The sequence below is a fragment of the Schistocerca piceifrons genome, chromosome 4 (genome assembly GCF_021461385.2).
Source record: "Schistocerca piceifrons isolate TAMUIC-IGC-003096 chromosome 4, iqSchPice1.1, whole genome shotgun sequence".
NCBI lineage: Eukaryota > Metazoa > Arthropoda > Insecta > Orthoptera > Acrididae > Schistocerca > Schistocerca piceifrons.
In genome coordinates, this window is record NC_060141.1 from 429,898,704 (window position 1) to 429,925,821 (window position 27,118).

At 40.9% G+C, this 27,118-nt stretch overlaps 1 protein-coding gene and 1 pseudogene across 1 annotated transcript in view; both read left to right on the forward strand.

Moving 5' to 3' along the window:
* The window catches only part of LOC124795897 (granzyme B-like), a 187,386-nt gene that overhangs the window by 23,643 nt on the left and 136,625 nt on the right, over positions 1 to 27,118 (forward strand). The gene's annotated exons all lie outside the window — the stretch shown is intronic.
* LOC124796887 lies at positions 12,886 to 13,003 on the forward strand (annotated as a pseudogene).

Here is a 27,118-nt window from a genome sequence, read left to right on the forward strand (position 1 = left end):
TGGCGTATCACCCGGCGTGATGGTATGGGGTGTCATTGGTTACACGTCTACAGTCACCTCTTGTTCGCATTGACGGCACTTTGAACAGTGAACGTTACATTTCAGATGTATTACGACCCGTGGCTAAACCCTTCATTCGATCCCTGCGAATCCCTACATTTCAGCAGGATAATGCACGACCGCATGTTGCAGGTCCTGTCCGGGCCTTTCTGGATACAGAAAATGTTCGACTGCTGTCCTGACCAGCACATTCTCCAGATCTCTCACCAATTGAAAACGTCTGGTCAATGGTGGCCGAGCAACTGGCTCGTCACAATACGCCAGTCAGTACTCTTGATGAACTGCGGTATCGTGTTGAAGCTGCATGGGCAGCTGAACCTGTACACGCCATCTAAGCTCTGACTCAATGCCCAGGCGTATCAAGGCCGTTATTACGGCCGGGGGTGATTGTTCTGGGTACTGATTTCTCAGGATCTACGCACCCAAATTGCGTGAAAATGTAATCACATGTCAGTTCAGTATATTTGTCCAATGAATACCCGTTTATCATCTTATCATCTGCATTTCTTCTTGGTGTAGCAATTTTAATGGCCAGTAGTGTAGTTCTAAGTTCTAGGGGACTGATGAACTCAGATAAGTCCGATACTGCTCAGAGCCATTTGTAAATTGTCCGGCTATTGCCCAAACAAACTTACGTCTAGGTTCCGCGCTAAGTCGCTCGCAAACTGAAAGTCACTTGTGCTGGTCGTTTGGCATCTTTGCTACTAAACGTAATCAGTGTCACAAATGTTCAAATGTGTGTGAATTCCTAAGGGACCAAACTGCTGAGGTCTTCGGTCCTCAGACTTACACACTTCTTAAACTAACTTATGCTAAGAACAACACACACCCATGCCCGAGGGAGTACCGGAACCTCCGGAGGGAGGGCCCGCGCAGTCCTTGCAAGGCGCCTCAAACCACGCGGCCAATCGTGCGGGCAGTGTCACATAAATACTGAGTAAGCCATACACAAAAGAGAAGAATTGACACTTTAGGATGATTTGACAGATCGTTGCATTGTTCCTAAATCGGTCTGGCGGACTGTTCACGAAAAACAAACGCAACATATACACAGCCCTTTATTATCTTGAACGATAAAACATACTTTAGTGTGCTGTTTTCTTATATTGATACACCCCGCCCCACCCCAAGAAAAACACTCCCAAAGATGGCATGACTCCCTGGACGAGGGAAGAATCGATGAGAAATGCTTAAAACTTATTATGATATACCACTTTTTACCGATAGTTTTATGTTCTTCGAAATGAATTTTGTTTTCAGTCCTCACAGCTGTCGCTCGCAAACGATCCTTTCCTTCTCAGTTTCAATACAGTCAGCATTTGCCTGGACATACTTTCTTGTTGACATCAATCTGGAATCATACCGAGCATTCATCTGACAGGAGCTGTAGCAGAAAAGTCGGAAAAAGAAGGATTACTCACGCAACCTTCCCTTCCTGAAGATCAAACGTGTCCTGCGCAATATTCTCTGACTTGTGCTACGTATTTTATCCGTTAACGTATTAAAAAATCATTATTCAGTCAAATCTAAACTATTTTTATTTTTACAAATGTTTCACAGTCGAAAACATGAGAGTTAATTATCCAAACAGTCCATTTGTAGATCTCTATAGGACTGGACGTCCTACGCTCTCAGCCTAGCTTCTCCCTTCATTCCTTTTATGCACGTATGCTGCGTCGGAAATTTATTGACATAAACGACACCCGAGTCCAAAAATAGAACAGATTTTCACATTCTTTTGTCTTTACGAAGCGCCTTATTGATCTTTATGTCTCTTAAATGTATGCTTTTCAGTTTACCAATACAGCCAGTGAGCAATTATTCGTAATGGGAGTAAACCTCCTGGGCTGCATCCCCCCCTGCCCGTACCATGCCCCTTCTTTTGACAGGACACTTTATGTGAATATATTACCAATTATCCAACATTTCGGCTTCATGAATATGAAAATGGAGTTAACAGACGTCTGATACATTATTCATGATACAGGTATTCAAATTCAATTACCTTGCAACATATACTCGACAGCACAACTGGTGTGGCTGTTAACATGTAATAAAACAATAAATAGTTACACCTTCGCGAGCGTTGCGTTTGCAAATGTAAACTCATTTTGAGCGCTGAGTGGCTGCTATCCTCGAGTCTAGAGTGGGAGTCTTCATATTTTCCAGAATTTTTTTTAGTTTTCACGCTGTAATCGTTTGTCTTCGAGAACATTCGACGACTCCGAAGGAAATGGATATGAAATACTATCAGTTCTACGCTACAAGGTCTGTTACACGTTTCTTACACAACTTGAGACGGGTTTGGACTTAGGTTTTGTGTAATAAGGTGTATGACAGAGGGTTTCACTTGGTTGTACATCTGATCGTTTTAACGCTTTATTTGCGAGCGGAACAAGAAAGAATACAATATATCCGAAGTGACCAGATTCCTCTATTCTTATAAGTGTATAAGTGTGTTCAACCGGCGACCCATGTTAAAATCCTCACTGAAGTTCCTTTCATGAAATTACAAGAATAGTTTACTGTGTTACGTAAGATGCCTCTTCAGAGTCCGTTGGAAATTTGTGTAAGATTTCATTCTGACAAAACAATCCAGTCATTAGTCGCAATGAATGTCCTTTGAATTACTCGTTGTGGCGAATGCACAACACATTCGGAAAATCCTTGGGAATGGAATTTAGTTAAGTTCGTGAAAAACGGCACTTCTGCATAATATCGAACATCAGCGAATCTGGACGTGCTAGTTGCATTCTCCTTTGCAATATTTGTGTATTCATTTCCCTTTGTACGGGATAAAACCATAACAATCGTAACTAGTTGAAACACCCCCAAAAGCTAGAACGGTAGTGCAAGAAAAATTTATCAGTGCTTGGAAATTATGACCTGTAGGTGATGGCTAATATGCAGTTTGACCTTTGGGCTACCCATCACTCGTTGCAACATATCAGTTGATCAGATACGCTTTAGTTTATTACTTTAACTGACTCACAAAAAGACCATAAGGCTATAGAATTTTAATTTTTTTTGTTTTTTTGTTTATTGTATGTGAAGTTCAGAACTCAATCCCCAAAAGCAATTCCCCAGAACTTTAAAAAAATGCTCGAGAAACATTAAGGCACTTTTCACGATGGACGCATAGCCCAATCGATAGCGTTGGAGAATGGTAATTGGGTAATCAGTGCATTCTGTTCGAATGCCTACATCGTTTAAATGTAACATCCATGAAATATACTCGTATGTTATTTAACCCCTTCCTACTCATCATTTGTTATGAAAAATGCACGTTCTCTTGCTTCTAATTACATATCACACGCAAAATCCCACTTTTCATTGCAAATATAAATTCGTGTCGATTTTTTTTTATAAAAGACGGTTAATAAATTTGAAATGCTTTTTTAATTTAAGTAACTTTTATTAATAATCTTTTGTGAAATATCGACGGTTATGAATTTATATTTGTGATGGGAGCAACACGTAATTAGAAAAAATAAGACTTGCATTTTTCATAAAAGATAATGGTGAGATGTATGTTAATTAGCAAACATTTGATGAATTTTTTATTTAAAGTATGTAGGTATTAGAACTGAATGAAAAATTAAAACAGAAAAATGATCATAGTAAGATCTGAACCAAAGATCCGTTGATTTCTCAATTACCACAGACCGATACTACGGAGTTTTTTTTAAAGAATCTATTCAGCAATGGGCACTACAAAACTTTTTACATTTACTTCAAATACGACATTTAAATAAGTTGTGTAAATGGTTAGAACTTTTCTCTTTCCCTTTTATTGTTGAGGATTTATTTCGTTCTTCAAGCATTGTCTGAAGTCATAAACAGACTCTCCCCCTTTCCTTGAAGAGGTAGTTTATAACAGAATATACGAGGTGAACCATGTGAGTGTCCTTGACTTGGGTGCTGGAAGCGCTTTGACGTCCATATTCATTACTGTCTTACTGCTTAATTCGTTAATAGTTGTTCATAGCAGACTTTCTGATTTAAATTTTATCGTTTTCCATTGAGCTGTAATTTTGGAGCAACCTACTGTTCGGTGTATAGCAGTGTCAGCCATTCCAAAGACCAAGTGTAACACTATTATTCAATGTCATCCAATTTATAAAAATTTTTGCCTTTAAAGTTTGTCGTAATATAACAGTATATGGAAAGACTATATGGAAAGCGTGATATATGTGATGTTAGAGTGTTTTGTTAATGTATGTTCATATCTGTTGTAATATAACTGTGATATGCGAAGACTATATGGGAAGTGTGATACATGTCATGTTGAGTGCTTTAGACAAACCACTTAATGAACTTGATTCAGAAAGGTCCTAGATTCAGTATTATTGAATTTTTGCTGCGTTTCTTTCTAACAGCTAGAAAAATCTTAGGAAAAGGAACTAACAGTCTGATTTCCGTATACATTAGTCATACATCGCTGTCAAATCCTGAAAAGGGCAAACATTTATGACAGTTGTTGAAAGTAGATACGTGTATTCTACAAGCACAATTTCCCGTATAATAGTGTTATACGTGGCTTTTTCTGTGACAGGACTATTGGTTCCGTTTGGGTGAAGTGTTGTATTGGCAGTACAGATGACTGGTCAGTTTTATTATGTAGCGACGCACAGTTGTCGGAATTAAATCATTTATAAACACTTAAGCTGCTGAGCGAAACCTTGAAATTAAGGATTCGTCTGCAAAAGTGGACCAGACTGTCTTACAGTTTAAGTCTTTGTTTTTCATATTGTTACCTGGAGTTTTCTTCTCTATGTTGTCGATTATTTTGATTGTCTTGTGGAATCGTAGATTGGGAGTCTTCTGTAAAACATATCTTGCAGTTCGCAAGGTACGAATTATATTTGGTGATACCCTCCTTTCACTTCTGTTTTCTGCCACGATACCTCACCCAGCCGTCAGTAAGTCCTACCGAGTAACTGGTAAAAGAGGATATTTATGAGATTTTTCTATGAAGACCGTACATTTTGGCTCACAATCTGTTAAGGCTAGCCTGCCTTTTAAAGTGTTTTCGTCAGCTGATCCCTGGTTACCCGAAACAACATAACTTTCCAAATAAACCAAGCTATGTACTTTTTAATTGTGCGAGTCATTTTCTATCGATGGGTATAATTTGTGCCACATACCTAATTTTCGATGGAGCCAGTATGTTTACACGTTCAGTCCACTGAATTATGTTTAATTATCTTGTATTATTCGTTAGCGGGACACCTCTTACTTTTACTACCACTCCTTTGGAATTGACGTCAAGTAACACGTTTATGTTTTTCCTTAATTTTACTTCTGGCACTAACATTTCAGCACATTCGGTGAAGGGTTGTTGCATGGGATGAGTGCTTTCATTTAGCATCAAGAGCTGTGTTTTAGCGTTGTCCCTGCTGCTTCTTTATAAGCGCCCTTTGTTTACGGTATTTAACGGTGTCTTGGGATTTTGTAATTATAATGGTAACGTCATTAGAGTAGGCGTTTACAGGGAATCGTTGTGCACCAGCATGTAATCCTGGTTTCGAGGTGCTGACTGTACGGATTAGTGGTTCTAAAGAGATGACAAACATTATAATCGATACGGGACAAAACTGTTGACAAAACGTTTGATTGGGATTACTTCAGTGAAATGTCCGTTGATTTGCGCTTTGGGAAACATTTGGTACTGGTTTGGAAACAGCAAACCTCCTGTCGCTTGTGGAAATCTGACATGATGTAGGACATTCCGTAGGTACTGATGGCTGACTTTATCGAAGGCTTTCTCTAAGACGGACTTTATCGAAGACTTTCTCAAAATTTATATTCATTAACCCTAGTGTTTCTTCCTCATGCTTCCATGAGTAGACGGTCGTATCTCACAAGGAACAAATTCCATCTATAGTAGCTTTGTTAGGTGCGCTACTCGTCTGTTACGGTCGGATGATGTCTGGAAGGGTTTGCTTCAGTCTTGCCATTATGACACGAGAAATTATTTTCGAATCTGTGGACAGTTACGTTATTGGACTGTAATCCGTCATTCTTCGTGTGATCTGTCGCTTGGGAATAAATACGATAATTCTGGGATCTTTTTCGAAGTATACATGTTCGCCTCGCTGTTTCTTTCTCGTTATTTCCAAAAAATATTTTTTAATAACTGGCCATATGGGATACCGCCTCCTCCTACCCTCCTGCACTTCGGCAAATTTTTTATAACTTCTTCAGTTTATTTCTTAGATATTAGTTCTGACAACATAGAGATACTTTCTTTTGTTAGATGTGACGTACAGTTTTGTAGCAGCTGTGCTGTTTTTGGGGCATCAGATGTTTGTGTCTGTATAGTCTTTGGAAATGCTCTTTGACCCCTTCCCGACTAATATATTTGTTCACATCTGTGGGCAGTATATTACTCATACAGGGTGGTTCAAAAGTAACTGTACACACTTAGTAGATGTAATGTATGCATCAAATAAGAGTAAAATATTAAATAAAGTTTTGTCTGAAACTGATTTATTTCAGAATTATGCAGTAGAGCAAGGATCACAAGTGCAGCACAAACAACACAACAGTAAAAGAACGTAGGCTTCCGCGGACGGTGTCATAGTGATTAAAATTCTTCTGGGTATTATTGCTAAAAACTAACAACAATAAACTAAAACCGACGTTTCGGACGAATTGCAACGACCTTCTTCAGAGCACGACTGGTTTTGCATGGGGATAGGTGCTTCTATTTATTACAGAATATCGACGTCTGATGTCACTGTTGTAAAATTTTTAATTGGCCCTCTAATATGATTGGTTAGTCATGGCGTAAGGGAAGCTGGAAGGAAAGAGTCTATTTGTGTGCGTTGGCTTCCGGTACACTTTGTGTCCCAGTTTACCCTCGGCAGCTCTGTATACTTCCACATCCAGAAATGGCAAGGTACCACTGTTTTCAGTCTCATGTGTGAACTTTATATTTTGGTGCAGGCTATTTAAGTGCTGGAGGAAGTTTCCCAATTCCGCTTCACCGTGAGACCAGATAACGAGTGTGTCGTCCACATATCGTAGCCAACAACTGGGACGTAACGGAGCAGAAGCTAGGGCCGTTTGCTCAAAGGCTTCCATAAAGATGTCCGCATCTACAGGGGAGAGCGGGCAACACATTGCCATTCCATCTAACTGTTCGTAATATTTTCCCCGCCAGGTGAAGTACGTAGATGACAGGCATAAGCGCACCAGATCGCAGATATCTGGTGGGATCCGATCCTGTAGAATGCGCATCGTCTCCTCAATAGGTACGTTAGTGAAGAGAGACTTGATGTCAAAACTGACCATAATGTCTGATGACTTTATTCGCTGTTCCCTAATCAGTTGTATGAAGTGGAAAGAGTCTTTCACGTACGAGTCTGTTTGTCCCACAAGACAGTGTAACTTAGGTGCCAGATATTTTGCAACATAATACGTAGGTGAATCTATACCGTTCACTATGGGCCTCAGCGGATAACGCTCCTTATGGAGGGTACTCCGTAGATTCTAGGAGGAACTGGCACCTTAGTGATTAGTCTCTTGGCTATGTCAGGATCAATTCTCGAGTCCTTTACGCGGCATAATTGTTGTTGTTGTTGTGGTCTTCAGTCCTGAGACTGGTTTGATGCAGCTCTCCATGCTAGTCTATCCTGTGCAAGCTTCTTTATCTCCCAATACGTACTGCAGCCTACATCCTTCTGAATCTGTTTAGTGTATTCATCTCTTGGTCTCCCTCTACGATTTTTACCCTCCACGCTGCCCTCGAATACTAAATTGGTGATGCCTTGATGCCTCAGAACATGTCCTACCAACCGATCCCTTCTTCTTGTCAAGTTGTGCCACAAACTCCTCTTCTACCCAATCCTATTCAAAACTTCATCATTAGTTACGTGATCTACCCATCTAATCTTCAGCATTCTCCTGTAGCACCACATTTCAAAGGCTTCTATTCTCTTCTTGTCCAAACTATTTATCGTCCATGTTTCACTTCCATACATAGCTACACTCCATACAAATACTTTCAGAAACGACTTCCTGACACTTAAATCTATACTCGATGTTAACAAATTTCTCTTCTTCAGAAACGCTTTCCTTGCCATTGCCAGTCTACATTTTATATCCTCTCTACTTCGACCGTCATCAGTTATTTTGCTCCCCAAATAGCAAAACTCATATACTACTTTAAGTGTCTCATTTCCTAATCTAATTTCCTCAGCATCGCCCGACTTAATTCGACTACATTCCGTTATTATCGTTTTACTTTTGTTTATGTTCATCTTATATCCTCCCTTCAAGACACTGTCCATTCCGGCATAATACACATAAGAATTTTAGTCACTAAAACAACAGTAATTCTTCTCCGGGAGCAACGACACGTAGGGACCCGAATTCAGCACGGCTGCATACTGTACATTTGTACCAAAACATGTTCAAAATGCCGGCTCGTGGTGGCCGAGCGGTTCTAGGTGCTACAGTCTGGAACCGTGCGACCGCTACGGTCGCAGGTTCGAATCCTGCCTCGGGCATGGGTGTGTGTGATGTCCTTAGGTTGGTTAGGTTTAAGTAGTTCTAAGTTCTAGGGGACTGATGACCTCAGAAGTTAAGTCCCATAGTGCTCAGAGCCATTTTTTTTTTTTGTTCAAAATGATGTCCATGTAGGCGAAGACAGTCGGCGTCTTACCACTCTATGAAAGTTGCAGATCCGTGGCCCGATGGCAAGGCGCATTGTCATCCATAAAAATTCCAACGTTTTTTGGGGACATGTATTCGACGAATGGCAACAGTCTGTTAATTCCCGTCGTGCGGCCATAATGACGTTGGAAAGGGTCTGACATGAATCACCTGAGCACAAGTGACACCCCGCCAATCCACTGCCATTTTGTACCTGTGTATGCGGTACTACCGCCCTAGATATATTTGCACGTCGCTATCCCATGACTTTTGTCACCTCAGTGTGTGTTTGAATGACTCCAGATGGAAAGGCTTCCTTCGTAGCTGAGTACCGAAGCTCTCTGCCACGTTCATTGGTCTGAGGAAGTGCTCCTGGTGAGTGGTGACCTACTCTTGACAGGGGAAACAAAACACGCCCGTACAGGGCGGACATTCTGCGAAGGCGCAGGGAAAATCACCGGGGAGAGGGGCGCGCGGCGAGCCGCTACTTTCGAGGAATCGGCCGCTGCGTGGCTCGTTTTTTGCGGGCAGCGGACGGACCGAGCAGTTGCTCACGACCGCAGCTCGCGCACACGCCGCGCTGCGCACGACCGGCAGCCAGTGAGAGTACAGCGTGTCCACTTTATCTCGGAAAGAAATATGGATTTGGTTTATTCAGTAACACACTTGTTAACGAGAATAATGAGCGCTCAGAGCTAAGCAGAAAAAGACTCTTATTTAATTATCAGGTTATAGTGGTTCCTTAAGGGCTCCACGCACGAGCGTTGGATCGCAGCGATCTCTCGCGTGGGTGACCGATTGCTTCATAGATCTTACGCCCCAGACAGTCAGATGAGTGGCATGCGATTCGTGCACGCAAAGTGGCTGCCTGGCTGGTTGGCAGCGCTGTGTGGTAGTCCCAGTTTTCAAGAAGGGTCGTCGAGCAGATGCGCAAAACTATAGGCCTATATCTCTGACATCTATCTGTTGTAGAATTTTAGAGCATGGCTTTTCCTCGCGGATCATGCCATTTCTGGAAACCCAGAATCTACTCTGGAGGAATCAACATGGATTCCGGAAACAGCGATCGTGTGAGACCCAACTCGCTTTATTTGTTCATGAGACCCAGAAAATATTAGATACAGACTCCCAGGTAGATGCCATTTTCCTTGACTTCCGGAAGGCGTTCGATACAGTTCCACACTGTCGCCTGATAAACAAAGTAAGAGCCTACGGAATATCACACCAGCTGTGTGGCTGGATTGAAGAGTTTTCAGCAAACAGAACACAGCATGTTGTCCTCAATGGAGAGACGTCTACAGACGTTAAGTAACCTCTGTCGTGTAAAGTAACCTCTGGCGTGCCACAGGGGAGTGTTATGGGACCATTGCTTTTCAAAATATATATAAATGACCTAGTAGATAGCGTCGGAAGCTCCATGCGGCTTTTCGCGGATGATGTTGTAGTATACAGAGAAGTCGCAGCATTAGAAAATTACAGCGAAATGCAGGCAGACCTGCAGGGGATAGGCACTTGGTGCAGGGAGTGGCAACTGACCCTTAACATAGACAAATGTAATGTATTGGGAATACATAGAAAGAAGGAACCTTTATTGTATGAATATATGATAGCAGAACAAACACTGGTAACAGTTACTTCTGTAAAATATCTGGGAGTACGCTTATGGAACGATTTGAAGTGGAATGATCATATAAAATTAATTGTTGGTAAGGCGGGTGCGAGGTTGAGATTCATTGGGAGAGTCCTTAGAAAATGTAGTCCATCAACAAAGGAGGTGGCTTACAAAACACTCGTTCGACCTATACTTCAGTATTGCTCATCAGTGTGGGATCCGTACCAGGTCGGGTTGACAGAGGAGATAGAGAAGATCCAAAGAAGAGCGGCGCGCTTCGTCACAGGGTTATTTGGTAGGCATGATAGCGTTACAGAGAAGTTTATAAAACTCAAGTGGCAGACTCTGCAAGAGAGGCGCTCTACATGGCGGTGTAGCTTGCTGTCCAGGTTTCGAGAGGGTGCGTTTCTGGATGAGGTATCGAATATATTGCTTCCCCCTACTTATATCTCCCGAAGAGATCACGAAATTAGAGAGATTCGAGCGCGCACGGAGGCTTTTGGCAGTCGTTCTTCCCGCGAACCATACGCGACTGGAACAGGAAAGGGAGGTAATGACAGTGGCCACCGTTGGGTGGCTTACGGAGTATAAATGTTGATGTAGGTGTAGATGTGTGGCAATAGGACTGCAATTCGTTTCTCTAGTTACTTAGTGTAGTTATGCAGTTCTGTTTCGTTACGCTTTGCCGTCGTCGAGAAAGATCTTCACGTTACAATTCACAGTCACTGAGCGACCAGAAACTATTCTGAGAAGTGGAGGTTGGAGTTGCCACGTATATTTAGAAATTATACAAAATACACCCATCAGTTTTTCAGTGATTAGTATTTTGAAGCTTGTGCTGTAGAAATGATGGAGAGATTTTAGTAATAGTGACGATGCACTGGGCTCCATCTGATGATTTTGTATTATTTACGAAACAATGACGTATTATTAAAATTTTTCACTTCTAAACAGAATGATATACATGTACCACAATATTAAGTGGAGATTTTAATCTAAACGTGCAGAACAAAATTATTGTACAGTTATACTCAAGTGTCTTGTCGTTTCGTATAATCAAACTCACCCTTCTACAATTTATAGCAAGAGTGATGATAATCAGCCATGGTGCTATTGACAACATTTGAAACATCGAAATTGTACAACAAATTGTGTGCTGTAATTACTTGAAGTTAAATTAGAAAATCAATTAATAAAAAAGGAGTTGAGGACTAATAAACGAAAAACGGATTGGAGTCAGAGAGAGAGAGAGAGAGATAAAAAACCAAAACGGATTGTATAAGCACACTAGAAAGATATAAAGAACCCACGAGGGGGGGGGGGGCAGTGAAAAATGTTATATAGTGTGTAAACTAACCTGCAATTCATAATAAAAGCGTTTCAAAACAAGTTTAATAAGTAAAAATCCCCGTTTTTTTTAAATTTATTTTTTGCGTCTATCGGTGGGGATACGGGGATCATTTGTGACTGCTGGTAAACACAGTAACTAATTTTCCATAGCATAACTTGTCGACACAGTGACGTTGAAACAACTTGGGAAATCGTTCCTGTGTGTCAGAGTCGAGGCGAGAGACCGATTGCAGCGATATCGCTTGCGGAACGGATCACTGCGACCCTAAGCAGATCGTCCACTTGGGCAACGCAACAGCAACGGGAGAGTTGCGTTGCACGTTCTTCGTACACTAATGCAACTGTGATGCAACTCTTTTGGGACGTGCATTCGTCTCAAGAGTGCTAATTTTTGTCAGTCTATTCCACAATGCCAAGTTCTGCTACTCGTAATGCCGTGCGGGGTAGCCGAGCCGTCTTAGGCGCCTTGACACGATTCGCGCGGCTCCCCGCGTCGGAGGTTCGAATCCTCCCTCGGGTACGGGTGTGTTTGTTGCCCTTAGCGTAAGTTAGTTTAAGTAAGATAAAGTAGTGTGTAAGCCTAAGGACTGATGACCTCAGCAGTTTGGTCCCAGAGGAACTTACCATAAATTTCCAAATTTCCTATTCGTAATGTTCACCTTGCGTGTTCGTACGTCAGGAAGTTTGAAAAGGAAGTGGAAAGTTTCGATTCACCCATTCATTCGCGATAATCAGACACGTTCAGCTTTCGTATTAGCGCGAGAGTTTTAAAAGACGAAGTAAAATTGAAAGGAATAATGTAGGAAATCGCTCCCGTGTGTCAGAGGCGAGAGACCGATTGCAGCGATATCGCTTGCGGAACGGATCACTGCGACCCTAGGCAGATCGTCCACTTGGGCAAGCGGTTTGAGGAGCTGGCTGAAATCTTCGTCGAATCATTAAAAAAAAGGGAGACGAACTGGAAGAAAAGTGTCTCAGTTGGAGAAAGACTAATACTTTCTTTGGGGTAGAATGCATATTATTAATCATTATAAAGTATACAACAAATTTATTGTGAAACGAATCTATATTCTTTATAGATTGAAACCGATTACATAGGATATAACTCTTCTGTCTTTTTTCTTTTATTTAAGATAAAGAAATGATTAACAACGATGTGAGTTCTTAGAACTAAATATTTGGGTTGTCAGCGTCAAAGTTTAGCCAACGGCCTTTTCGCAGTGATAACACCCGTTCCCATCTGATCACCGAAGTTAAACGTTGTCGGGCTGGGCTAGTACTTGGATGGGTGACCATCCAGTCTGCCGAGTGCTGTTGGCAAGCGGGCAGCACTCAGCCCTTGTGAGGCCAACTGAGGAGTTACTTGATTGAGAAGTAGCGGCTCCGCTCTCGCAAACTGACGTACGGCCGGGAGAGCGGTGTGCTGACCACGTGCCCCTCCATATCCGCATCTAGTGACGCCTATGCGCTGGGGATGACACGGCAGCCGGTCAGCAGCGTTAGGTCTTCATCACCTGTTCGGGCGAAGTTTAGTTTTAGTTTTAGCGTCAGATTTCATCAGTTGACTGAGGGGTGCTCGGAATCGTGGGAAGTACATGGTCTGTGGGATGTGGTATCCGGAACTGAGGTTACAAGTTCCTGAGGCGTATCACACAGAGCCATCCGTGAGCATGGAGAAGATGACTGTGATGAGTTGGAGGAGTCTAGAATACAACTGTCAATGGTAGCACTTCACTTCTGAACCGACGAACTTGTTTATCGAAATTAGAAGTGTATTAATACCTTCAGCTGCTAACGGGCGTTGATATATATCAACGGGGACAGGTGAAAATGTGTGCCCCGTCCGGGACTCGAACCCGCGATCTCCTACTTACATGGCAGACGCTCTATCCATCTGAGCCACCGAGGGCACAGAGGATAGCGCGCCTGCAGGGACTATCTCGCGCACGCCTCCCTCGAGACCCACATTCTCATCTTGTATGTCCACGTACTACATTCGTAGTGTCCCACCCCAACACACTTATTACTCGTGGAAGACATTCTTACCAAGTCCCGTAAGAGTTCGGGGAATATGTGTGCATCCGCATAGAAGAAGAAGGTCATGGCCGGTGTTGCCAGAACTTTATACTTATATGGATATGGTGTCTGCAAACAGACACCATATGCATATAAGTATAACTTGTTTATCAGTCATTCATTCCACATCTGTCATTAGACTTAGTAAAGTGGCAAATTTTGTATCACAGTATATTCTTTTATGTTCCGCCATGCACCAGGTGTTATCAGATTCCCATTACTATCCCATACATCCAAAGTTCCGGGGGGAATATATCTTTCTGAAGAAGATCTACTTTTTGTGAGAAAGTTATGTAGTAGCACACTGGCCATAGTAATTTCTTTCACAGTTTCTAAGTCTAAATTAATAGGTCTTCCCAAAATTCTGAACACTGAAGTTAAAGTGCCAAAAGTTTTCTTCACTCCAACGCGGGTTCTAGACAACTGTTCGTTAAATATTCTTTTTGGCGATCCAATCTCATGATGTCCAGGGGTAAGGCTTCATAACATGCGTACTGAGAGCAAAGGCACCGTTTGCTAAAAATACGTATGGCACGTTTACGTTGTTATTAGATCCATGAAGTGGGCATGGTGTGGGGAAGTTCATTTTGTTTCTGCAGATTCTTTGCCATAATAATGAATTGTTAAAAACACCACCATCGCTAATCCTCCCTTGACATCCTATGTCAACAAATATAAAGTTATAATTGCTATCGACAAATTCCAAAATCACTATACTGAAAGTTTTCTTGTAGTTGAAATATTCAGGTCCACTGTAAGGCGGACACTCGATAACTATATGTTTGCCATCCAACGATCCCAGATTTACTGCTATATCCCCTTTCTATATTAATCCAATCTTCCGCTGTAGAGGGCATCTGAAAAGATAATGTTAAAGTAATAATTAAAATATGAAATAATTCTTTCGTACCGTATTATTAATAAAATCTAATTTTTTCATCAATCAAGATAATCAGAAATAGCTGACGAAGAAACGGTGGATGAGGCCGAGGAGACAGGAAATTATAACAGGGTGGCGGGTTCCTCGACTCCCGCATCAACGGTTTCTTCACCATCTACAAGTAAATCTAAGGAGAAATCTCGTCGTCATACTGCTTCGAATATAGCGGAACAGCAAATGGCCACAGCATTTGGTCAATTAACGAATGTGCTTAGTCAACGTCCATCATGTGCAAAAGCTGAAGATGATGAATGTGATCTGTATGATAAGCTATTAGCCAAAAATATGCGGGAGCTTCCTCAAGACGACAGGAAATTAATGATGTATGAAATAGATGGTTTATTTATCAAAAGAATTAGGGGTCATTTTCGTGTGAAACACCATCCTCTCATAATTCATTTCGATATTCTAGACCATCATCAGTGTCAAGTGGATATATTGTAGTACCAAACCGCTCAGCACGTGTTCAAACGTTATTTTCTGAACCTTATACCCCAAATCATGACCTCTACCAATCCCATCTCCAATTCTGAAAGATCCTCCACTCCATTACTATCACCACATCCTCGAAATAGAGATGACAACATAACTATTTACTGAACCGAATCCAACGCTTCAGCAGCATGATACTAGTGCATAAGTAATAACTATTGTACAGAACACTGATTAATATTTTTGTACACCTAGCTCTTCAAAGTAATAAAAAATATTAAAAACAAAATATCAAACATGTTTCACATTGCCTTTATTTCATCTTTCAGAACGCTATTCATAGCTTGACAGACTTCAGGTATAATTTTTGATATTATCTGGGTGGATACTTTAAAAAAATTGCGTAGACTTTTGTAACTGTCTCCAGATGCTAAGTATCTTAGTGTTATTGCCGGACGATATTTAGCTGGTATAGCTTCTCTGAAGTCTGTATTTTTCTTTTAAATCATAGGTGAAATTTCATTCAGCAAATATTCAAAATTAGCGTAGCTCATACTGCAGAAGTTATCATACTGTCCAGATGGTTCATGAAGAAGCTCATTACATTTTTCTTCCATAAATTCTCTGCAGTCACAAATTGTAAATCAATAATTTGTTCATAGGCCTAATACACATAACATACTATATAATGACCATAGATACAATTAACAATTACCTGGTACGGTTTATATGAATTTTTAACATCAACCATCTTCTTTGCCGTATTTTTAGTTTTCTTTCCTAATTTTTTTTTTTTTTTTTTTTTTTTTTTACTTTTATAATGAAGATAGGTTAAGCCAAAGGTTATGGCCGACACAACCTCTACGTCTGTCATGCTTGCTTCTGCAGAACAAAGAAGTGCACTTGCGAGCGCGTGGATAGTTCCCCAAATGTAGCCACGGCATTAAGTTTTCAATGTTCATGCCATTTTTAACATTTTACTTCAGTTTTAAGTGTTTGTGTTTAACGTTCATTTATGACACAACAATTCGTTCTTTTAATGTTGGCAAGAAGAAATAATGCATGTGCCTCTAGGAGAAATGTAACATTGTTACTGAAGAATGTGCTCGTACAGTATGAAAATAAATCGATAGTTCATCTACTTATTTTCATTGTTGTATCACTTACGGTTGTTAACTCTTAGAAGGTATGGCTATTGAAACAAAAATATCGATGTTTCGTACAGATATTATATCGAAGGTAATGTCTATTTGTGAAATATCGGTATATGCATGTCGATTCTTTAGATTCGTTTTTGAAACTAAAGGAAAATATGAAACTGCATTCTCCATTTATTTGAGTAAATGTTGGAAGATTTTCTCATTACAAGCACGTGTTGTCCGTCTACAGATGTACCTTACTTTCGCAAACACACTACAATAGTTGTAAGATGGTTGTAGAACAATTTTCATATAGCTTCAAAGAATGAGACTTCTTTAAAAAAAAAAAAAAAAAAAAAAAAACATACTAATTTTAAATTATCTTTTTTGTAACTTTTGTTCCCACTTCTTACAAAGCTCCTCATTAGTCTATTTTATTTTATAAGTCACTTTACATATTTTTCATACCATTTTTACGTCGTTTTGTGGATATTTTCAGGCCAGTTTAGAGATTTTCGCAGCATTTTAAGTCATAAAAATCCAGACTCAGCGGTTACAAATAGTTTTTCATATCCGTGAACTAAATAAGTCCTCACTAGGGGCAACTGTCCCCACTGTCCCCAAGCCCCCCCCCCACCCCCCCACCCCCTGCCCCGCTCTTCAGCAGGCGCCACTGTGAGCACTTCGTATCTACCACGGCCAAGTTTCTCTCTAAAACCACCTGTGTTGATACAATCTCGGCGATCAGACCATGTTTACGCTACACAACTTGAGTGAGCACCTTTTTCCCATGTAACATGCACCTGAAAACTAAAAATGGGACCGGGTGCCTACCGGTACATGCCCTATCAAAATCAATACACCTGCCTTTAAAAATCTCCACACTTAGTTGGTTCTAATAGATATGAAAAGGATTTGAAAGGAGACACTGACTTCTTAGAACTGAGAGTTTTATTGTTTCTAGCACAAGGCACGGCACCAAGTTCTAACGTTTCTACGCACAAGTACGGGCATTCACTGTCACTTCGGCTTTCTATTACTTTTCTGCTTCTACTTGCTCTTCTTGCTAACAACTCGCTTCTAATGTGATGAGTTCTCTATCCCGTCCGCGAACACTGCAACATTCAGAGTGTTACAAAAAGGTACGGCCAAACTTTCAGGAAACATTCCTCACACACAAAGAAAGAAAATATGTTATGTAGACATGTGTCCGGAAACGCTTACTTTCCATGTTAGAGCTCATTTTATTACTTCTCTTCAAATCACATTAATCATGGAATGGAAACACACAGCAACGGAATGTACCAGCGTGACTTCAAACAATTTGTTACAGGAAATGTTCAAAATGTCCTCTGTTAGCGAGGATACATGCATCCACCCTCCGTCGCATAGAATCCCTGATGAGCTGATGCAGCCCTAGAGAATCGTGTACTGTATCACAGCCGCCCACAATATGAGCACGAAGAGTCTCTACATTTGGTACCGGGGTTGCGTAGACAAGAGCTTTCAAATGCTCCCATAAATGAAAGTCAAGAGGGGTGAGGCCATGGAATTGGTCCGCCTCTAGCAATCCATCGGTCACCGAATCTGTTGTTGAGAAGCGTACGAACACTTCAACTGAAATGTGCAGGAGCTCCATCGTTCATGAACCACATGTTGTGTCGTACTTGTAAAGGCACATGTTCTAGCAGCACAGGTAGAGTATCCCGTATGACATCATGGCGGTGAATCGAGGAAGTACAGTACATACTGACGAAACTAAAATGAGCTCTAACATGGAAATTAAGCGTTTCCGGGCACATGTCCACATAACATCTTTTCTTTATTTGTGTGTGAGGAATGTTTCCTGAAAGTTTGGCAGTACCTTTTTGTAACACCCCGTTTAACGGATTTTTCGAACTTCTAACGTCACGGTGCCATCTATCGCCCAACCACGTCTGACATCCAGCCACGTCTCCCAACTACTCCTTTCCTTCCGCGCCATCCGTAACGGCAAACCGAGCACCAATTGAGAAGAACTACCGTCCAGTTTTTGTGTTGTCAGGCTCACTGAGGTACCCGAGTCATGCTGTTCACGAGGTGTTCGCTTGGAAACTTGTTGAGGTGGACTTACATTCACTGTCTGCAGCAATTCCTGTCGGGTTTGAAACCGATTGCCACTGACGTAGAATGAGACTCGTATCCGGTGCCTGTCGATTATGATATTTGTATGATTACTGTTCGTACGCCGTTTTACATCACTATGAGTGGTACAAAATTTCTCGTAGATATGCTGAACAGTCAGCGCTGATACAGCAACAAATCGGGCAACTGAAGTAACAGCGGGGTCGAGGACACGTCCAAACACGACAGCTCTCCTCTGCCAATCTAGCACGTCTCGACGTCGTCCCTTGTTATTGCGATGATTACATAAAGTCCAGTGATACCAACACGCCACTTCGCTACCACGATGTACGTCAGCGGTGGACGGTTACACAACAGCCTCGTACCAATTCTAAACAATCTGAAGTGGAACAAATCGACCAGTGTGCATAGGGGGTGACAACTATTTAGTCCGGCAAGCTTACTAGTTCTTTTTGTCCGCCCTTAACATGCACATTAAGTGGACCTCCCACTGCATCAAGTGGATCCTGTGTTTAATGGCGTAAATATAAAAAAATTCGATTTGAGAAGAATGAAAAAAAACGAGCAAATAGCCTGCGATATGTTAAGCACCAAGCGTAGAGGGAAAATATAGCTTCCAAGTGAGATATAAAATACTGGAAATGGAATACTATGAGTTTTTATGGGTCTATCTTAGAAAAAGAGATATCGAACGACTTTTCCATTTTGTATGTGGTGAATGGATGAAAACAAGTGAAACGACTGTAATAAAAGAGTTTAAAAAATTAATAACATTTTGATACAACACATTTTCCGTACAATAAATTAGTATTCTGATTTTATGAACTCAAGTGATAGATACGGGAGAAGAAGCTATTTCTTATAATTTACACGATTTCATAAAGTTACGTAGCTCTTACCTGACACCGTCATACTGGGATAACTTCTCGTCACTGTTTGTATCAAGAGCTATTCCTTTAATCAGAATTTTGCAGATGTTGCCTTGAAGTCGAAATGAGAGACAGCAGTCATTACTGAATTTTAATTAATTGAGCAACGATCTAGATCACATCATTTACAGTTTTATTGCCAGCTTCGGCCTTATTCATCACAAGATCTACAGTACTTCATGCACTTTATGATACCAGTAGGCTATGTCTGGTTGCATTCTCCTTGAAATAAATGTACACATCGATACTAGTCAAGTGCAATTATGCACATATAAATGTTGTACGACGCTGTGGTATATATTAATCGCGCAACCAAAGTTGAGCGCTGTAGGTGGTGGGGAGAGCAGAATGGACCAAAGTCGAAGAACAGTGTACGACTTTGATCTGATATTCACTTGTTCCGGATGTCTGCCAACCTTTGTCTAATATAGGGGCTGGGCAATACTGGTATTGTTGTTGTCAATCTGTGTTGCCTTCGGTGTGTTGTGTTTTACGTTGTGGGTAAATACTGTTTTTAAAATTGTTTCGTAATAAATGATGCTGGTCCTTCTGAGGAATTGTTAACTCCTTCCACTGCTAAATGCAAAGGGAGTAAAATGTTGCGTAGCCAAGCACGTAAAATAGTGCTTAATGTCATAAAGTTCTGCAAAGAAGAAAAAAGCAGAAGAAATTGTTCTACCCGCTTTCACAGGCGGGGAAGAGAGCTGTTAAGTACACAGGACGAAGTGTGTCGAGTATGAAGAGAATGGTAAAATTTACGAAAACTAATCTTGGCGATTCTCCAAGAACGCCAAAAAAGAAAAGGTTAGTTTAATTTAGTAGTCTACCGTTCCACTGTCCCTCGGTAGAACCCTCTATTGGATATTAATTTTTCTTTTCATGTGTCGTTGATTACACTTCATTTACTTTGTGTATAAGTACTGTATTGTATTTCGATATTGTCACTGTACAATGTGATCAAAGTTTTGAAGAGGTGTTCCTTCCTTTCCTTAATAGGAGACGTAGTAACATTCAAGAGGAACTGGATGAATTTGACACGCGTGTCATTGGTGACAGGATAAGAGACTTTTATACTATGCAGAAAGTTGTTCCCAGCATAACGAAACGTCAGTTCTGAGATCCAAGATAGGACGGGTGTGGTACTTCGCTTAGAACAATTTTGAAGTGGGCTTCATGTGGAAACGTCTCAAAACAAGAGGACATTGTTACTCGAACGTGAGGACATTGTGGAGTGGAGATCTGGTTTTCTTGTACAGACGAAAGCCGTTAGGGAGGCAGGAAGCGAGATTTTCTACCTAGACGAATCTCGGCTCCATAACAATCTTGCTTGCGGCAAATGTTGGCAAAGCGAAGACGTGGTTGGTGTGACAGCTTGGGAAGAGCTTCTAAGAGATTAATAGTAGCACCTGTTGGTTCTAAGAACGGTTTTGCGAGGGCAGCTGAGCTCAAGTTCTTTGCCAGAACCAGCCAAGGAGATTACCATGGGCAGGTGAACTCTAATAACTTTGAACAGTGGTTTGAAGAAATGGTTTTACCCTGTCTTCCTCCTAACTCAGTTACTGTGTTAGACTATGCGCCCTATCATAGTAGGCAGCTGGACAAACCTCCCACATACTACAATTCCAAAGCGGGAATGCTCGAATGGTTGCGGAAAAAAAAACATCGAGTGCGACGCGAGCATGAAAAAGGAGGCTCTCTGATCGTTAATCCGGCTACATAAGCCTGCGGATAAATGCTATGCTGTCGACACGTCGGCCGCAAGCAAAGGTCTCAGAGTAATACGCTTGCCACCCTAAAACTGTGTCCTAAATGCGATCGAACTTGCGTAGACGAAAGTAAAGGGAGTGTTTAGAGAACAAAATGTCACTGGAGAGATGTCAGCGGAAAATCTCCTTAAACTTGAGGAGGATTCCCTTAAGTCAGTCACTGTGGGTGACTGGGCAGGCTACTGTCGAAAGGTGGAGGGAATATTGGACAAACGATGGTATTATGGAAGTTGCCGTTGATAACATCAATTTTATTGTTGGCACAGGTAACTCCAGTGAATCGTCAGAATCCAGTTCAGATAGAGCTGAAGATGTTAGTGGGGTATCTAACCTTGAACGACTTTGCACAGAGTTCATATTGTTTCTTCTTCATTGTTTCATTTTCATACTGTATATTGTGTATATACAGGGTGTTTCAAAAATGACCGGTATATTTGAAACGGTAATAAAAACTAAACGAGCAGCGATAGAAATACACCGTTTGTTGCAATATGCTTGGGACAACAGTACATTTTCAGGCAGACAAACTTTCGAAATTACAGTAGTTACAATTGTCAACAACAGATGGCGCTGCGGTCTGGGAAACTCTATAGTACGATATTTTCCACATATCCACCATGCGTAGCAATAATATGGCGTAGTCTCTGAATGAAATTACCCGAAACCTTTGACAACGTGTCTGGCGGAATGGCTTCACATGCAGATGAGATGTACTGCTTCAGCTGTTCAATTGTTTCTGGATTCTGGCGGTACACCTGGTCTTTCAAGTGTCCCCACAGAAAGACGTCACAGGGATTCATGTCTGGCGAATAGGGAGGCCAATCCACGCCGCCTCCTGTATGTTTCGGATAGCCCAAAGCAATCACACGATCATCGAAATATTCATTCAGGAAATTAAAGACGTCGGCCGTGCGATGTGGCCGGGCACCATCTTGCATAAACCACGAGGTGTTCGCAGTGTCGTCTAAGGCAGTTTGTACCGCCACAAATTCACGAAGAATGTCCAGATAGCGTGATGCAGTAATCGTTTCGGATCTGAAAAATGGGCCAATGATTCCTTTGGAAGAAATGGCGGCCCAGACCAGTACTTTTTGAGGATGCAGGGACGATGGGACTGCAACATGGGGCTTTTCGGTTCCCCATATGCGCCAGTTCTGTTTATTGACGAAGCCGTCCAGGTAAAAATAAGCTTCGTCAGTAAACCAAATGCTGCCCACATGCATATCGCCGTCATCAATCCTGTGCACTATATCGTTAGCGAATGTCTCTCGTGCAGCAATGGTAGCGCCGCTGAGGGATTGCCGCGTTTGAATTTTGTATGGATAGAGGTGTAAACTCTGGCGCATGAGACGATACGTGGACGTTGGCGTCATTTGGACCGCAGCTGCAACACGGCGAACAGAAACCCGAGGCCGCTGTTGGATCACCTGCTACACTAGCTGCGCATTGCCCTCTGTGGTTGCCGTACGCGGTCGCCCTACCTTTCCAGCACGTTCATCCGTCACGTTCCCAGTCTGTTGAAATTTTTCAAACAGATCCTTTATTGTATCGCTTTTCGGTCCTTTGGTTACATTAAACCTCCGTTGAAAACTTCGTCTTGTTGCAACAACACTGTGTTCTAGGCGGTGGAACTCCAACACCAGAAAAATCCTCTGTTCTAAGGAATAAACCATGTTGTCCACAGCACACTTGCACGTTGTGAACAGCACACGCTTACAGCAGAAAGACGACGTACAGAATGGCGCACCCACAGACTGCGTTGTCTTCTATATCTTTCACATCACTTGCAGCGCCATCTGTTGTTGAAAATTGTAACTACTGTAATTTCGAAAGTTTGTCCGCCTGAAAATGTACTGTTGTCCCAAGCATATGCAACAAACGGTGTATTTCTATCGCTGCTCGTTTAGTTTTTATTGCCATTTCAAATATACCGGTCATTTTTGAAACACCCTGTAAGAATACAAGTAAAAATCACTAGTGAACTTCTACTCCGTTTATCACACCTGCAAAATACCTTCATGCAGATATTTCGTAGGTACTGCATTACGCAAATTGTAGCAGTGGATATGTTAATAAGCACGATGTTCAACAAGTTAAGACTTCTTCAACCATAATCACTGAAGGAATAACACTGATGCTATCGCTAACTCTCTCACGGCTGCTACCGTGAACAGACGACGCTCTCACGCTGTAACGCTTTCTGCTAGCCCACTCAGGTTAGGTTGACAACGAGGGAAAGCTGTCACTGACGGTCGATGGATTCGATTTGTATCGAATCAACCACCTTCCAAAAGTCAGCTCGCCGGATGTCAGCTTTGTTTGCGCGATTAATACATTATATTGCATTACACAGTGGAAGACAGATCTCTGATTATGTCATTAAGGTAGCCGGTAATAATTAAAGAAATAAACAACTTTTAAAACAAGCGGTCTAGGTTGTTACCAAATTAATGAAAGTGCAATAATGATTCGTGACTTAAATTTAGCCTTTAATTATTAAACGTACAATTCCAGTTTCAGATTTCTCTGTTGGTAGGTCTACTGCACCCATCGAATCGACATATACGAGTATGAAGTTTTCTTTGTAAAAATGTTAGGTAGTTTTTTCATGTGCCGTTCATCAAATGGGAATAAAGGAAACTAGACCACTAGAAACTGAAGAATCCTACAGATGTGACTGCTAGGTAAGTTGTACTTCCACGAACACAAAGTATAAGTAAAAAAAAAAAAAAACCCTGCGAGATTTGTATGCCCAGCAGTTAAGATTTAACATTTAATACTTAGAACGTAATACGCGTATCTCCTAAATTTACTGCCGTTGATTGTGTGTATGCCTATGGCTTTTGCATCAGGTCTTTGAGACAGTCTAGCAACACTGCCTACGTACAGAATGGTGTTATACGACATCTTAACATGTGCCTGACAGAGTAATTTGCCTAGGAAAAAAACGAAACATAGAGTGGAGTGTCAGTGTAACGAGTGGCTTTGGCGCCTTTGTGGGAAGTCATTTTGTATGAAGAAGTGCCGAAACGCCGCAAAACAATTTCTTCCTCTGCCTCCAGCAATTAACTACCGTATTCTTATGTGGGAAACGACAATCTTCTTAAAGGATTCAATTAACCGTGTAAATCGAAAATTGCTTGTACAAAGAGAAATATGGAAAACATGGAACGCATATAGAAGTTACTAGGACTTCATACAGAAGTGAACTCCACAAACGAGGGAAAAAGCGCGATCAATGCAAAAGAGAAATATTATTTTTTTCTAATTTTGAGAACAGTTCTTCACATTTTCAGGCGAATAAAGACTTGCTATTATCCCGTCGCTATTTGGTTCCTTAGCGACGGTCGCAAACTGCGAATTCTAGTAGTAATCTTAACGTTTTGCCAGTCTTTTGTTATGAGTGCAGTTTACATGATTTGTTTACATTACCTCATTTTATAGTCCACAGAAAGTTACTGCTATGACGGTATCTTTTGAATATATATTATTCGTCTACTTTCTGTTCCTTTGTTGGATTTTAAATCCGCAAGATTCTACAAAAGAAAATGCTTTGGTAAGAAGACCTTTCTTCTTTTTTGAATTATTGTCAGATACAGTGGTCCAAATACTGTTTCGAAAGTATAGTACCCATCTTTGTTGAAGGAGAGAGTTTTTATCTTGTAGGATAAATGATGAAAGGAATGATGAGTAATTTTAAGAAAACCGTTAGTTTTAAACATTTTGTGTTCAAGGAATGTGCTAAACTTTGATCGATGTAAAGAATGGGCTAAAGTTACGTATTGGACCCTCCCCTCCTCCCTGGTGAATATAAAATTTTGTTAAGCAGTTAACACGAAATTGATTGTAGTATATACCACAGTGTAATACATACAACCACGATACACACTGGCACAAAAGTTATCACCATTTGACAGCTGAATGACACTAGCGCTCCAAGCGGAGAGAAAGATGACAGTCACAAATGTCGTGAAGATAATGTTTATTTTCAATTATTTCCTACTTCATCAACGAAATAGTTGTTATATTTTTCTGTTCCATGCGTTAGTAAATTGCCAAGTGAGATGAAGTATCGTGAGGTACATATAAAGACAGCTACAGCACTGTGTTCACTGACATAAGCTACAAGTTATTCATGAATAAATGCTTTCATATATGTGTATATTTGCAGCTTAATCCGCTGAAAGCAAAAGAATATGAACACACGTTTCATTCGTGAGAAGTATATATTTCAATTATCTGTTCTTAATATCATAGGAATTTTCCCTGACACTTCAAAAAATCGTTATTGATCTAATGATTCTCCCATTCTTACACTTCGCTCGACTTTATGATACACAAATATTTTTGAAGTGTGATTACTTTTACTTCAAAGATGAGTGTGTTGAAGAACCTTGCCGTTTGTGGCTAAGATTTAGCAACAATTGTGAAATTGGTTTTTCTGTTTTTGGAAACAGTTTTACTCTTTTTGATGATTTACCATCACGTCCTTTTCTCTTAAGCTATATTTTTGGTAGCTTCTTTGATACATTAAATAATGTAGGTATTATATTCCATAAAGGTTCCCTACGTTTGACATGCACTAATTTGACTGAGAGTATAGCGAACAAAACTCTGCGTTGTTGGGTAGATATACGATGTCTTTCTGCAAAAGGTCAGGTATTCTGCTGTTTACCAGTAATTTTATGTTGTTGTAGGGAAACGATATTACCCAGTAAATGTCTGTATGTTACAGTCTAATCATAAATAATCTGTCCTGTAATGTACCGATTCGTATCTCCTAGAGTCCTGAGGAAACTATATAATGACAAATATGATGTAATTTTTTAGTGATTGTCGATTTTTATGGTACTGCATACACTCCTTACTGTAAAAAGTATGTTACAAATCAATATAAACGTTAGTATTCGCACTCGTTCGATATCATATTCAAAAGTGTTGCTTGCTGGCCGCTTGGGGCGCTGCTATCGGCGTGGGTAACAGAAACTAGACGGAGTGTCGCGACTGTTATGTTAGACTCTGGTATATAACGTGACGTTTTCTAGAGTCAAACGTATCGTGTTTACACATTTATTAATTACAATTAAACAGTTATTGATGATATTCTCTAAAATACGGCTCGTAGGCTGGCAGCAAGATTGAGAACATGTGTCTCTAGCATACTTAATAACCTTACTGATTGAGAGAGAGAGAGAGAGAGTAGAAAATCGGAAACAATATGACGTTTGTGATGCCTCTGGTAGAGGAAGCAACACACGTTAAAAGAAATAAACGTTTGTGGCGCCTCTACCGGAATAAGCATGAACTGAAGAGGGACGAAGCATACAAAACAAAAGATCTGCTATTTCCGTTCAGCGCAATATTTTGAAACAGCCCTAAAGAGATCCTCAGTTGATGTATGGATTAATTAAACTCCATATGGAATAGATATTGTATTATTCAGGATTAATAAAACTAGAAAACACTTTCGATATAATTCTAATAAGATCTTTAAAATACAGGGTGTCCCAAAATAATTATACACTCTTTGAAATTGAACATCTATTTGATGAAAGGGGTTAGAAATATAATTTTAGTGGTGTTAGGTGCTTCATGGTCCGACTTGAGGTAGTAAATATTCAAACTGGTGTCCGTCCATTGCAATACACCGCTGACATCGACTTAACGAATGAGCGACATGCCAACTTTATTGTTTCCAACGGTGTAGCATCACTGGCTTGCTCAATTTGCTCTCTAAGATCATCCAGTGTGTGTGGTCTCGCAGCGTAAACTGTGTTCTTGAGAGTTCCCCACAGAAAGAAGTCTAGAGGAGTTAAATCTCGAGATCGAGTGGGATACTCCAATCTTCAAAAAAATGGTTCAAATGGCTCTGAGTACTATGGGACTTAACTACTGAGGCCATCAGTCCGCTAGAACTTAGAACTACTTAAACCTAACTAACCTAAGGACATCACACACATCCATGCCCGAGGCAGGATTCGAACCTGCGACCGTAGCGATCACGCGGTTCCAAACTGAAGCGCTTAGAA